This window comes from Triticum aestivum, chromosome 7B (assembly GCF_018294505.1).
Source record: "Triticum aestivum cultivar Chinese Spring chromosome 7B, IWGSC CS RefSeq v2.1, whole genome shotgun sequence".
NCBI classification, from domain to species: domain Eukaryota; kingdom Viridiplantae; phylum Streptophyta; class Magnoliopsida; order Poales; family Poaceae; genus Triticum; species Triticum aestivum.
In genome coordinates, this window is record NC_057813.1 from 516,970,677 (window position 1) to 516,986,715 (window position 16,039).

The window sequence follows — 16,039 nt, forward strand, 5'->3', positions numbered from 1 at the left end:
TCGGTAAAATAGTTTGATCCGAGTGGTTTCTAGACCAGTGGGGGCACGCGGAGTGCACCCATTGGGTGTAGTCCCCGAGACCACGGTCGATGCGTGCAGTCAGTCGGGGTATGAGAGTCTCTCTTTTTTCTTATACTCATGCTGGGCAGACCATGTTGAGTGGTAAACTGAACCAGTGGGGGCACACCAAGTGTTGGAAACGTAGTAATTTCAAAAAAAATTCCTACGCACACGCAAGATCATGGTGATGGCATAGCAACGAGAGGGGAGAGTAATGTCCACGTACCCTCGTAGACCGTAAGCGGAAGCGTTATGACAATGCGGTTGATGTAGTCGTACGTCTTCACGATCCGACCGATCCAAGTACCAAACGTACGGCACCTCCGAGTTCAGCACACATTCAGCTCGATGACGATCCCCGGACTCCGATCCAGCAAAGTGTCGGGGATGAGTTCCGTCAGCATGACGGCGCGGTGACGACAATGATGCTCTACCGGCGCAGGGCTTCGCCTAAACTCCGCGACGATATGATCGAGGTGGAATATGGTGGAGGGGGCACCGCACACGGCTAAGGAATGATCCGTAGATCAACTTGTGTTGTTGTGTCTAAAGGTGCCCCCCTGCCCCAGTATATAAAGGAGCAGGGGGGGAGGGGGCGGCCGGCCTAGGAGGGGCGCGCCAAGGGGAGTCCTACTCCCACCGGGAGTAGGACTCCCTCCTTCCTTGTTGGAGTAGGAGAAGGGGGAAAGAGGGGGAGAGGAGGAAGGAAAAGGGGGCCGCACCCCTTGTCCAATTCGGACCAGAGGGGGGCTGCGCGCCTCCTTCCTTTCGGCCTCTCTCCTCTATTCTTGTATGGCCCAATAAGGCCCATATACTCCCCGGCGAATTCCCGTAATTCTCCGGTACTCCGAAAAATACTCGAATCACTCGGAACCTTTCCGAACTCCGAATATAGTCGTCCAATATATCGATCTTTACGTCTCGACCATTTCGAGACTCCTCGTCATGTCCCTGATCTCATCCAGGACTCCGAACTCCTTCAGTACATCAAAACTCATAAACTCATAATATAACTGTCATCGAAACCTTAAGCGTGCGGACCCTACGGGTTCGAGAACTATGTAGACATGACCTAGAACTATTCTTGGTCAATAACCAATAGCGGAACCTGGATGCCCATATTGGCTCCTACATATTCTACGAAGATCTTTATCGGTCAAACCGCATAACAACATACTTTGTTCCCTTTGTCATCGGTATGTTACTTGCCCGAGATTCGATCGTCGGTATCCAATACCTAGTTCAATCTCGTTACCGGCAAGTCTCTTTACTCGTTACATAATGCATCATCCCGCAACTAATTCATTAGTCACATTGCTTGCAAGGCTTATAGTGATGTGCATTACCGAGAGGGCCCAGAGATACCTCTCCGACAATCGGAGTGACAAAACCTAATCTCGAAATACGCCAACCCAACATGTACCTTTGGAGACACCTGTAGTACTCCTTTATAATCACCCAGTTACATTGTGACGTTTGGTAGCACCCAAAGTGTTCCTCCGGTAAACGGGAGTTGCATAATCTCATAGTTACAGGAACATGTATAAGTCATGAAGAAAGCAATAGCAACATACTAAACGATCAAGTGCTAGGCTAACGGAATGGGTCATGTCAATCACATCATTCTCCTAATGATGTGATCCCATTAATCAAATGACAACACATGTCTATGGTTAGGAAACATAACCATCTTTGATTAATGAGCTAGTCAAGTAGAGGCATACTAGTGACTATATGTTTGTATGTATTCACACATGTATCATGTTTCCGGTTAATACAATTCTAGCATGAATAATAAACATTTATCATGAAATAAGAAAATAAATAATAACTTTATTATTGCCTCTAGGGCATATTTCCTTCAGTCTCCCACTTGCACTAGAGTCAATAATCTAGTTCACATCGCCATGTGGTTTAACACCAATATTCACATCTGCATGTGATTAATACCCATAGTTCACATCATCATGTGATCAACACCCAAAGTGTTTACTAGAGTCAATAATCTAGTTCACATCGCTATGTGATTAACACCCAAAGAGTACTAAGGTATGATCATGTTTTGCTTGTGAGAGAAGTTTAGTCAACGGATCTGTCATATTCAGAGCCTTATGTATTTTGCAAAATATTCTATGTCCACAATGCTCTGCATGGAGCTACTCTAGCTAATTGCTCCCACTTTCAATATGTATCCAGATTGAGACTTAGAGTCATCTGGATTGGTGTAAAAGCTTGCACCGATGTAACTCTTTACGACGGGCTCTTATATTACCTCCATAATCGAGAAATATTTCCTTAGTCCTCTCTAAGGATATTCTTGACCACTGTCTAGTGATCTACTCTAAGATCAAAATTGTATTCCTTTGCCAAACTTAGAGCAAGGTATACAATAGGTCTAGTACACAGCATAGCATACTTTATAGAACCTATGACTGAGGCATAGGGAATGACTGTTCATTCTTTTCTATTTTCTGCCATGGTCGGGTTTTTAGTCTTACTCAACTTCATACCTTTGCATCATAGGCAAGAACTCCTTCTTTGACTGTTCCATTTTGAACTATTTCAAAAATTTATCAAGGTATGTACTCATTGAAAAATCTTATCAAGCGTCTTGATCTATCTATATAGATCTTGATGCTCAATGTGTAAGCAGCTTCACCGAGGTCTTGCTTTGAAAAACTCTTATTCAAGTATCCTTTCATGCTATCCAGAATTTTCATATCATTTCCAATTAACAATATGTCATCCACATATAATATTAGAAATGCTACAGAGCTCCCACTCACTTTTTTGTAAATACAGGCCTTTCCAAAAAGTCTGTATAAAACCATATGCTTTGATCAACTCATCAAAGCGTATATTCCAACTCCGAGATGCTTGCACCAATCCATTGATGGATCGCTGGAGCTTGCACATTTTGTTAGCACCTTTCGGATCGACAAAATCTTCTGGTTGTATCATATACAACTCTCCTTTAAGAAAACCATTAAGGAATGCAGTTTTGACATCCATTTGCCAGATTTCATAAAATGTGGCAATTGCTAACATGATCCAGACAGACTTAAGCATCGATACGAGTGAGAAAATCTAATCGTATTCAACATCTTAAACTTGTCGAAAACCTTTCGCAACAAGTCGAGCTTTGTAGATAGTAACACTACTATCAGTGTCCGTCTTCCTCTTGAAGATCCATTTATTTAACATGGCTTGCTGATCATCGAGCAAGTCAATCAAAGTCCATACTTTGTTCTCATACATGGATCATATCTCAGATTTCATGGCCTCAAGCCATTTCGCGGAATCTGGGCTCATCATCGCTTCCTCATAGTTCGTAGGTTCATCATGGTCAAGTAACATGACTTCCAAAATAGGATTACCGTACCACTCTGGTGCGGATCTTATTCTGGTAGACCTACGAGGTTTTTGTAGTAACTTGATCTGAAGTTTCATGATCATCATCATTAGCTTCCTCGCTAATTGGTGTAGGAATCACTGGAACTGATTTCTGTGATTAACTACTTTCCAATTCGGGAGAAGGTACAAATTACCTCATCAAGCTCTTACTTTCCTCCCACTTACTTCTTTCAAGAGAAACTCCTTCTCTAGAAAGGATCCATTCTTAGCAACAAATGTTTAGCCTTTGGATCTGTGATAGAAGGAGTACCCAACAGTTTCCTTTGGGTATTCTATGAAGACGCACTTCTCCGATTTGGGTTCGAGCTTATCAGGTTGAAAACCTTTTTCATATAAGGATCGCAACTCCAAACTTTAAGAAACGACAGCTTAGGTTTACTGTTAAACCATAGTTCATACGGTGTCGTCTCAACGGATTTAGATGGTGCCCTATTAAACGTGAATGCAGCTGTCTCTAATGCATAACCCCAAAACAATAGTGGTAAACCGATAAGAGACATCATAGATCGCACCATATCCAATAAGGTGCGGTTACGATGTTCAGACACACCATAACGTTGTGGTGTTCCAGGTGGCGTGAGCTATGAAACTATTCCACATTGTTTTAATTGAAGACCAAACTCGTAACTCAAATATTCGTCTCCGCGATCAGATCGCAGAAACTTTATTTTCTTGTTATGATGATTTTTCCACTTCACTCTGAAATTCTTTGAACCTTTCAACTATTTCAGACTTATGTTTCATCAAGTAGATATACCCATATCTGCTCAAATCATCTTGTGAAGGTCAGAAAATAATGATACTTGCCATGAGCATTAACACTCATTGGATCGCATACATCGGTATGTATTATTTCCAATAAGTCAGTAGCTTGTTCCATTGTTCCGGAGAACGGAGTTTTAGTCATCTTGCCCAAAAGGCACGGTTCGCAAGCATCAAATGATTCATAACCAAGTGATTCCGAAAATCCATCTTTATGGAGTTTCTTCATGCGCTTTACACCGATATGACCCAAACGGCAGTGCCACAAATAAGTTGCACTATCATTATTAACTTTGCATCTTTTGGCATCAATATTATGAATATGTGTATCACTACGATCGAGATCCAACAAACTATTTTCATTGGGTGTATAACCATCGAAGGTCTTATTCATGTAAACAGAATAACAATTATTCTTTAACTTCAAATGAATAACCGTATCGCAATAAACATGATCAAATCATATTCATGCTCAACGCAAACGCCAAATAACATTTATTTAGGTTTAACACTAATCCCGAAAGTATAGGGAGTGTGCGATGATGATCATATCAATCTTGGAACCACTTCCAACACTCATCGTCACTTCCCCTTCAACTAGTCTCCGTTTATATAACTCCTGTTTCGAGTTACTAATCTTAGCAACTGAACAAGTATCAGATACTCAGGGGCTATTATAAACACTAGTAAGGCACACATCAATAACCTGTATGTCAAATATATCCTTGTTCACTTCGCCATCCTTCTTATCCACCAAATATTCAGGGCATTTCCGCTTCCAGTGACCATTTCCTTTGCAGTGTAAGCACTCATTTCAGGCTTTGGTCAAGCTGTGGGCTTCTTGGCGGGAGTGACAACTTGCTTGTCATTCTACTTGAAGTTCCCTTTCTATCCCTTTGCCTTCTTGAAACTAGTGGTCTTGTCAATCATCAACACTTGATGCTCTTTCTTGATTTCTACCTTCGTCGATTTCAACATCACGAAGAGCTCGGGAATCGTTTTCGTCATCCTTTGCATACTATAGTTCATCACAAAGTTCTAGTAACTCAGTGATGGTGACTAGAGAATTCTGTCAATCATTATCTTATCTGGAAGATTAACTCCCACTTGATTCAAGCGATTGTAGTACCCAGACAATCTGAGCACATGCTCACTAGTTGAGCGATTATCCTCCATCTTTTAGCCATAGAACTTGTTGGAGACTTCATATCTCTCAACTCGGGTATTTTCTTGAAATATTAACTTCAACTCCTGGAACATCTCATATGGTCCATGACGTTCAAAACGTCTTTGAAGTCCCGATTCTAAGCCGTTAAGCATGGTGCACTAAACTATCAAGTAGTCATCATATTGAGCTAGCCAAACGTTCATAACGTCTACATCTGCTCCTGCAATAGGTCTGTCACCTAGCGGTGCATTAAGGACATAATTTTTCTGTGCAACAATGAGGATAAACCTTAGATCACGGATCCAATCCGCATCATTGCTACTAACATCTTTCAACATAATTTTCTCTAGGAACATATCAAAATAAACATATGAAAGCAACAACGCAAGCTATTGTTCTACAACATAATTTGCAAAATACTACCAGGACTAAGTTCATGATAAATTTAAGTTCAATTAATCATATTACTTAAGAACTCCCACTTAGACAGACATCTCTCTAGTCATCTAAGTGATCACGTGATCCAAATCAACTAAACCATAACCGATCATCACGTGAGATGGAGTAGTTTCCAATGGTGAACATCACTATGTTGATCATATCTACTATATGATTCACGCTCGACCTTTCAGTCTCCGTGTTCCGAGGCCATATCTGCATATGCTAGGCTCGTCAAGTTTAACCTGAGTATTCTGCGTGTGCAAAACTGGCTTGCACCCACTGTAGATGGACGTAGAGCTTATCACACCCGATCATCATGTAGTGTCTGGGCATGACGAACTTTGGCAACAGTGCATACTCAGGAGAACACTTCTTGATAATTTTTAGTGAGAGATCATCTTAAAATGCTACCGTCAATCAAAGCAAGATAAGATGCATAAAGGATAAACATCACATGCAATCAATATAAGTGATACGATATGGCCATCATCATCTTATGCTTGTGATCTCCATCTCCGAAGCACCGTCGTGATCACCATCGTCACCGGCGCGACACCTTGATCTCCATCGTAGCATCGTTGTCGTTACGCCATCTATTGCTTCTACGACTATCGCTACCGCTTAGTGATAAAGTAAAGCAATTACAGGGCGTTTGCATTTCATACAATAAAGAGACAACCATATGGCTCCTGCCAGTTGCCGATAACTTCGGTTACAAAACATGATCATCTCATACAATAAAATATAGCATCACGTCTTGACCATATCACATCACAACATGCCCTGCAAAAACAAGTTAGACGTCCTCTACTTTGTTGTTGCAAATTTTACGTGGCTGCTACGGGCTAAGCAAGAACCGTTCTTACCTACGCATCAAAACCACAACGATAGTTCATCAAGTTAGTGCCGTTTTAACCTTCGCAAGGACCGGGCGTAGCCACACTCGATTCAGCTAAAGTGAGAGAGACAGACACCCGCCAGTCACCTTTAAGCATGAGTGCTCGTAACGGTGAAACCAGTCTCGCGTAAGCGTACGCGTAATGTCGGTCCGGGCCGCTTCATCTCACAATACCGCCGAACCAAAGTATGACATGCTGGTAAGCAGTATGACTTGTATCGCCCACAACTCACTTGTGTTCTACTCGTGCATATGACATCTACGCATAAAACCTAGCTCGGATGCCACTGTTGGGGAACGTAGTAATTTCAAAAAAAATTCCTACGCACACGCAAGATCATGGTGATGGCATAGCAACGAGAGGGGAGAGTAATGTCCACGTACCCTCGTAGACCGTAAGCAGAAGCGTTATGACAACGCGGTTGATGTAGTCGTACGTCTTCACGATCCGACCGATCCAAGTACCAAACGTACGACACCTCCGAGTTCAGCACACATTCAGCTCGATGACGATCCCCGGACTCCGATCCAGCAAAGTGTCGGGGATGAGTTCCGTCAGCACGACGGCGTGGTGACGATGATGATGCTCTACCGGCGCAGGGCTTCGCCTAAACTCCGCGACGATATAACCGAGGTGGAATATGGTGGAGGGGGCACCGCACATGGCTAAGGAACGATCCGTAGATCAACTTGTGTTGTTGTGTCTAGAGGTGCCCCCCTGCCCCCGTATATAAAGGAGCAAGGGGGCGGCCGACCTAGGAGGGGCGCGCCAAGGGGAGTCCTACTCCCACCGGGAGTAGGACTCCCTCCTTCCTTGTTGGAGTAGGAGAAGGGGGAAAGAGGGGGAGAGGAGGAAGGAAAAGGGGGCCGCACCCCTTGTCCAATTCGGACCCGAGGGGGGCTGCGGGCCTCCTTCCTTTCGGCCTCTCTCCTCTATTCCCGTATGGCCCAATAAGGCCCATATACTCCCCGGCGAATTCCCGTAACTCTTCGGTACTCCGAAAAATACCCGAATCACTCGGAACCTTTCCGAACTCCGAATATAGTCGTCCAATATATCGATCTTTATGTCTCGGCCATTTCGAGACTCCTCGTCATGTCCCTGATCTCATCCGGGACTCCGAACTCCTTCAGTACATCAAAACTCATAAACTCATAATATAACTGTCATCGAAACCTTAAGCGTACGGACCCTACGGGTTCGAGAACTATGTAGACATGACCTAGAACTATTCTTGGTCAATAACCAATAGTGGAACCTGGATGCCCATATTGGCTCCTACATATTCTACGAAGATCTTTATCGGTCAAACCGCATAACAACATACGTTGTTCCCTTTGTCATCGGTATGTTACTTGCCCGAGATTCGATCGTCGGTATCCAATACCTAGTTCAATCTCGTTACCGGCAAGTCTCTTTACTCGTTACATAATGCATCATCCCGCAACTAACTCATTAGTCACATTGCTTGCAAGGCTTATAGTGATGTGCATTACTGAGAGGGCCCAGAGATACCTCTCCGACAATCAGAGTGACAAAACCTAATCTCGAAATACGCCAACCCAACATGTACCTTTGGAGACACCTGTAGTACTCCTTTATAATCACCCAGTTACGTTGTGACGTTTGGTAGCACCCAAACTGTTCCTCCGGTAAATGGGAGTTGCATAATCTCATAGTTACAGGAACATGTATAAGTCATGAAGAAAGCAATAGCAACATACTAAATGATCAAGTGCTAGGCTAACGGAATGGGTCATGTCAATCACATTATTCTCCTAATGATGTGATCTCATTAATCAAATGACAACACATGTCTATGGTTAGGGAACATAACCATCTTTGATTAATGAGCTAGTCAAGTAGAGGCATACTAGTGACTATATGTTTGTTTATGTATTCACACATGTATCATGTTTCCGGTTAATACAATTCTAGCATGAATGATAAACATTTATCATGAAATAAGGAAATAAATAATAACTTTATTATTGCCTCTAGGGCATATTTCCTTCACCAAGTGCACCCACTGGGTGTAGTCCCCGAGACTACTCCTGAATGTTTGATTCTGTAGTAGTCTTAGAACACTTTTTGCTGTGATTAACTTTTGTTTCTATCGACTGACGTGTCTTATTTGCTGACCAAAGAAATCTTGTGAGCTCGGGGCCCGATTTTCTAAGTTGGAGAAGAAACAGATCAACCTCAACCTTGACCTGGAGCTGGACAAGAAGAATCTTCAGAAGGCCAAGGATGTTGTTGCTGCTATGGGAGGTAATATCTCGCCAACTGTCCACCTTATAGTTTTTCCCTTTTAGTCTTTTGAACCGAGTGACTCCACTCGAACAGATGTGCATAGTGAAAACCGTCAACTCCAAGGTCGTCTGAAGTATGTTATTTCTTTAGTCAAAATGAAGCAGGCTCTAGAGCAGAAGGACCTTGACCTTGACGCAGCACAGAAAGAGGCGCGAGAGAAAACAGAGCTTGCTGACAAGAAGTTGGCTTCAGTCAGCAAGTTAGAAGAGGAAAACGCCAAGCTGAAGACTGATGTTACTGAAGCCAACAAAGAAGTTGCGAAGCTGAAGAAGGACAAGGAAACCCTGACTGACAAGGTTGGAGATCTCACTCAGAAGAAGGGCGAACTGGAGGCTTATCTGGGAAGACTTGCTAAGAAGCTGGTCCTGAAGCTTGAAGGTACTTTCTCTTGTCCGACTGATTTGTAACCCTCGACTCATCGTATAGCTGCCAACTCACCACTTTTCCGAATGTGCAGAATTCCGTCAAGACTTCGAAGCAGAGACTGGGCGGATCGAGACGGATCTAGACCCCATAAACTCTCCCGTCAAGGATGACATCGTGATGAACGTGCTGCGATTGGAGGCTCGTCTTGACAGCGCTGTGGATTACCTTGCTCGTATGAAAGCGGCGGTGTTGCGGATTGACACAGAGCTCTGGCCTCGAGTGGAATTCCAGAATGACCTCGAGTCTCTGATGACTCGGCTTAAAGAAATCCCTGGTCGAGTGCAAGAGTGGAAGAAGTCGCCTGCTCGCTGCAGCGGTGGTGTGGCTATGTCCTTGGTTCGGGTCCATTGCAAGGAAGTCAAGGAAGACAAGTTGGTGGCTATCAAGGTTGCCAACACCAAGAAGCTCCAATTCTAGTACTTCATGGAGACCTTCATCGATGCTGCCACTCGCATTGTAGACGGCATCGACCTTGGCAGCTTCATCGAGCCAGTAAGCCCTCCTCCTGAAGAATGAACAAACTTTATGCCTCACCTTTATTTGCCTCGGAATGCCGAGTGATTTTGTAACCGTTAAACACTTTCAGGCTTGACGCCTGAGTACTTCTACCCATCATTCTGAACTTTTGCGGGGTTTATCTGAACATGGTTTTTCCTTGAATATGGTGGCTTTGCCTTTACCACTTTTGGTTCTTTTTTAATTTCGAGTGGAACTGAACTTCTGTGTGACGCAGCTCAGTCGACGTGCTCGATTGGCACCTCACCGTCCTTGCAGATCAGGACGGGGCAAATGTTGTACTTGTGACATAGCTCAGACGACATGCTCGATTGGCACTTGGTCGTCCTTGCGGATCAGGATGGAGCGGACGTTTGTACTTGTGATGCAGCTCAGGGGATCTTTGCTACTTAGGCGAGTACGAGGTTGCAGCTAAGCCCCTGAGTGGGAGGATTGCTCTCCACTCAGAGTAGTTTTTAACTTAGGCGAGTATGGGGTCACGGCTAAGCCCTCGAGTGGGAAGATTTCTCTCCACTCGGAATAGTTTTTTAACTTAGGCGAGTACGGGGTCGTATCTAAGCCCCTGAGTGGAAGGATTGCTCTCTACTCGAAGTAGTTTTTAACTTAGGCCAGTACGGGGTCGCAGCTAAGCCCCCGAGTGGGAGGATTGCTCTCCACTCGAAGTAGTTTTTAACTTAGGCGAGTACGGGGTTGCAGCTAAGCCCCTGAGTGGGAGGATTGCTCTCCTCTCGAAGTGGTTTTTAACTTAGGCGAGTACGGGGTCGCAGCTAAGCCCCCGAGTGGGAGGATTTCTCTCCACTCGAAGTAGTTTTTAACTTAGGTGAGTACGGGGTCGCAGCTAAGCCCCTGAGTGGGAGGATTCCTCTCCACTCGAAGTAGTTTTTAACTTAGGCGAGTACGGGGTCGCAGCTAAGCCCCCGAGTGGGAGGATTGCTCTCCACTCGAAGTAGTTTTTAAATTATGCGAGTACGGGGCTGCAGCTAAGCCCCCGAGTGGGAGGATTTCTCTCCACTCGAGGTAGTTTTTAACTTACGCGAGTACAGGGTCGCAGCTAAGCCCCCGAGTGGGAGGATTGCTCTCCACTCGAAGTAATTTTTTTAACTTTGGCGAGTACGGGCTCGCAGCTAAGCCCCCGAGTGGGAGGATTGATCTCCACTCGAAGTAGTTTTTAACTTAGGCGAGTACGGGGTCACAACTAAGCCCCTGAGTGGGAGGATTGCTCTCCACTCGAAGTAGTTTTAACTTAGGCGAGTATGGGGTCGCAGCTAAACCCCCGAATGGGAGGATTGCTCTCCACTTGAAGTAGTTTTTTTAACTTAGGCGAGTACGGGGTCACAGCTAAGCCCCCGAGTGGGAGGATTCACTACAAAAAAAATACACTTCCCTGATGATACGTGTTTGTCACAGTAGGTCGCGTTTTTTGTCATGCATGTACATCCATGACGATTTTATGACAGAATCAAGATAGTCATACTTGTGCTGTCGTAGAAGTGTTCCATGACATTACCAAAATTATCATCATGGAAGTGTCCACTTCCATAGCGATAAATCGCGCGTCACAGAAGTTCTTTCGTCAAGGGTGACCGACACGTGGCATCCACCATAACGGAACATCGTTAAGCTATTGGGTCCGGTTTTGGATCCGATAACCCGTTAACAACCCCGACCAATGGGGATTTTCCACGTGTAAAATCATCATTGGCTGGAGGAAACACGTGTCGGCTCACCGTTGGGACAGATGTCATCCACTCATTGGACCGAAGGCGCCTATGATATGGCGACATGTGGCACGGCCCAACAGAGGCCCATTCCTGTGAAAACGCCTGCCCATTTGACTTGGTCAAAAGGTGGCAGGACGGCCCACGGGAAGCCTGTTAATGGCATGTTCGCATATAGCCCATTTACAGCCTGCTAACCCAGGGCCCGTTACGACCTCTCCGAATTAGGCCCAGTAGCGTCATCTGGGCCGTCCAATATGATTCCAGCCTATTTTAACTTCCGGCCCATGTGTGGCCCATGACTTGTTTCGGCCCATATGAGGCCCTTTGTAACTCTTGGCCCATTAACGTCCCATGGTGAAACTGGCCCCTAATGAACAGTGTATCACTTTCTACCCATTAACAGCCCATTATTCCATTAGACCGTTTCCAGCCCAAGTTATCTTTCGGCCTTCGGAGGGCCCATTTATTCTTGGGCTCATTTGAAGCATTCGGTTACTTACGGCCTGTTACTGTCATTTTCTGCTTGTGGGCCAAATTCAGCCCGTCGTTACAGTCGGCCCGTTTGTGGACCGTTAATCTGTTGGGCCATTTTCATAGCATCACCAAATACGGCCTATTAACGGCCCGTTATGGTCAGCCCATAAAACGTATGATTTCCACTCTAGCCCGTCTACGGCCCATTAAAGGCCCGTACAAGGCCCATAGATGAGTCGGCCCATAGAAGGCCATGGATCGTCCATCCCGTACATGGCCCATGGATCGTACGGCCGTGGAGGGCCATGGTCACTACAACGTTTGGGAGAGTTGGCCCCCGTTTGAACGATATAGTATATTCAAAGAATTATCCTATTCTATACTATCACCACTAAAAACATACACTATACAACAAAGAGACCAAGGCATAGAAACGTAGAATAATCCTACACTATACAATAAAGAAATTACAGCCGATTATACCCACTAGGCATTATGGTTCGGCACAGGTGATAATAAAGCATACACAAACATCAAATTACATACACTGGGCAAATACAGCTCATACATCATGGACGCACATCAACTTAACTCCATTTGAACTATAATCTCTTCAGAAAATAGGATTGGCCGGATTCAGATAGCACAAATTTTAGTCTGCAAAATCTCCAATTCCTTCATGGCTACCTCAGTGTCTTGTTTCATTTTTTTGACTCGTGCATCTAATACCTGCATGTCCAGTCTCAACTTGTTGATTATACGTTGACAACCATGCACACATTGTCTTGCCACCTCTAGTTGATGCTCGAGAACATCAGCACATTCCAATTCCAATCCATAATCATTCGGTAACGGCCATGCCGCACTGCTCGCAGATCTTTGTGTTGATGTCACTTCATCCTGAAATGTTTCTGTAAGTACACATGACTAGGGCAAAAATATAGTTACAACAGTGAAGTGAGCAAGACACTATTTTGTACAACATGGCAAAACAAGACTAACAATAATGTTACATGTCATGAAGCATAAGTAGGTGATATTTTAAAAATTATAAAAAAGATAGTCTGTGCAGCCTGCATACAGAAATCTCTCTTAGCTCACCAGAGGAGCATGATGTTGGGGCCCAATCCAAAACACAGACAAGTTACAAATTTAGACAACATGTTGCGTATAAGTAAGCAAGCAGTTGGGCCATTCTGTATCTCAATTAAAGTCTTAGGGAGCATAATGAACAACAGAGGGTTTCATACAAACATACTACAACAAGCAAAACTATGCAATCATTAGCCTAGTATAAACTAGATTGTGAGCCTCATGCAATAATAGTTGGTTAATAGACTCCAAAGCTTCATGCACACTTCGGCAGAGTAACTAAATGGTAAGGCCTTTAATTATGTTAACTAATAGTTATACAAGTACCCAACATCAGGCATGATTCTTTGGGCATCTCATTAACTGAGGACAAATAAAGCAATTGAAAAGAGCAAATTAACTATGCCTAAAACAAACAAGGAATTGAACTGTTGAGTTGCATACAGTGACTTACCTTAACAGGTTGAAGAGGCTCAACGCAGCTCCTACTTCTCTTGCAAGGCTCCTTCCTAACAGCTTGTACTTGGAAATCCTCAATCCTGTCTTCATTGTACCCCCTCTGCAAGGTGACACAAACTAGCTACTCATCTCCTTGGAAGATAAATATGCATACTTTCCAGTCTGTGAACATAAAAGGATGAGATTATAACAAATCAACACCACATAATGAAACATGCCACATCTCTTGCACTTGCACACAATGAAATGAGCATTTACTATGTCTGCACTATGTAAAAACTAGGCGTACCTTCGAACTGGATCTCCAGGTACTCTTGGAGAGCCTACTTTAGTGTACAGCCAAACCTTTATGTCACCTATGAGTTAGACAAGGCCCCACTACAGCAGCCCTTAGTGTTTAAATCGTTGACAAGCTCTGTTAGAGTGTTAGGTCAAGAATAACAAGTAATCAAAGCAAACAGTCCTAGTATGGCTGGCTGATGCAAACAAGCAATTGAACAGATGTGTGAGCAAATCTTACATATCAAGACAAGAAGCAAAGAAGGAGGCTTAAAGACCATCACTTGACTGACCAGATTTAAGGGGCATTTAAACATCATGTGCAATATATGAACTAACATAAACATTGCATATTCCAGATTCTACAATGGAATGCACATGTATTAGGTTATGCCATGTATGATGATGCCTAAATGTACACTATAGCAGGCAGGAGTGATTCATCATTGCACGCACAATTAAATTGCAGGTTAAGGGCTAGTTCGATTCCGCCTTTTTAGGGCTTATTGTCAAAATAAGCCATAAAAGATGTAAAGACGTCATTTTTGAGTTATGGGCTTGGGCTTAACTAATTTTGCTTTGGAGGGGGGTGTTTCGGGTAGAACCTCACTAAAAATTAAAGGGAAGGGGAATAGTGAAATGACTCTATTGTCTGCCTATATTACACTCAAAATGCAACTGCTGACGCCCGTGTCACACCTGACCCTCAAGTAAAAACAAACACGCAAGCGTTCATTGCCCTGCCCGCTTGCATCTCCCCTCCCCTTTCCCTCTACCTCGATCCCCTGCCTGCAACACTAGGGTTCCTCCAGCAAGCCGTCGCCATTGGTCCCATCTGGCCTGGTTCTCAGCGATGCTATGTCCAGCTAGGCTACATGGCCAGTGGGTAGGGGCAAATCTCCCTGGCTGCTCCTCCCTCTGGCGCCGCCCCTCATTCTCATGGTCTCCAGCAGCTGCTCCACTGTGGTTCGTCCAACGCACTACTTCGGCGGGCGCTGCACAACTACGGCTAATGCCACACTGCGGCAGAAGGCACCTTATTCCCCCTCCCCTCCTCCCAGGCCATGGCGTTGAGGTGCTGTTGAAGGATGAGCTCATCCAACAACGTGAGGATCTCCTCTGATTTTTTGCCAAATTTTCATTCTGATCCATAATACGATGAATTGCTATGAGATGCTTCTGCTGCTGCTATATGATGAATTGCTATGAGCTGCTCCTGCTGCTGCTATATGATGAATTGCTATGAGCTACTGCTGGTATATGATGAATTGCACACTGCTACTACTATATGATGAGTTGCTATGAGCTGCTGCTGCTGCTGCTATATGATGCTTTCAGGTGGTGCTGCTATATGATAATAACCAGCCACTTGGACCATCGAATTTCAATAAATAATTGTTCTTCATTTAAATGTGGGTCATGCGTTCTTCGTTTAAATTAGGCAATGGGATCTCTATGGAAAACATTGACCAAAGTAGATTGTGCCAAGTAGATGGTATCATTGTATTTGCATTTTGAGCAAATAGTGATGGTCTATTTTCCTATCATATTAATTACTGCACTGGGTTCAATTTGTTATGTTTGCAAGTCAAATTAATTTTCATATGGGCAGCAAAATGAAAAAATATAATGCAATCTAGACTTTCCACTGATCATACCAAAGATAAGCTGAAACACAATGAAAAGAACTGGTTGGCTTATTACATGGAGCTTATATTCACAGGTGCTTATTTTCTTAGGATAACTTGTAATAACTGTCCCTAAGAAACTTGGCTAATAGAACTGACATACAAATAACATGTCACGATGATTGCAATGGAGGAGTGATGTACCATAGCACACTGTATAGGCTCACCGCTGCCTCTCCTTTTTTTGCGATGTTCCATGAAATTGCCACATACATCTTGTACTTTTTCATTGTGTAACCCTATCTGCAAGTTGACAAGGCTAATTTCAGACATCTCTACATGATACTACATTGCATATCCCTTGCACATATTTAAACCACCAATTAA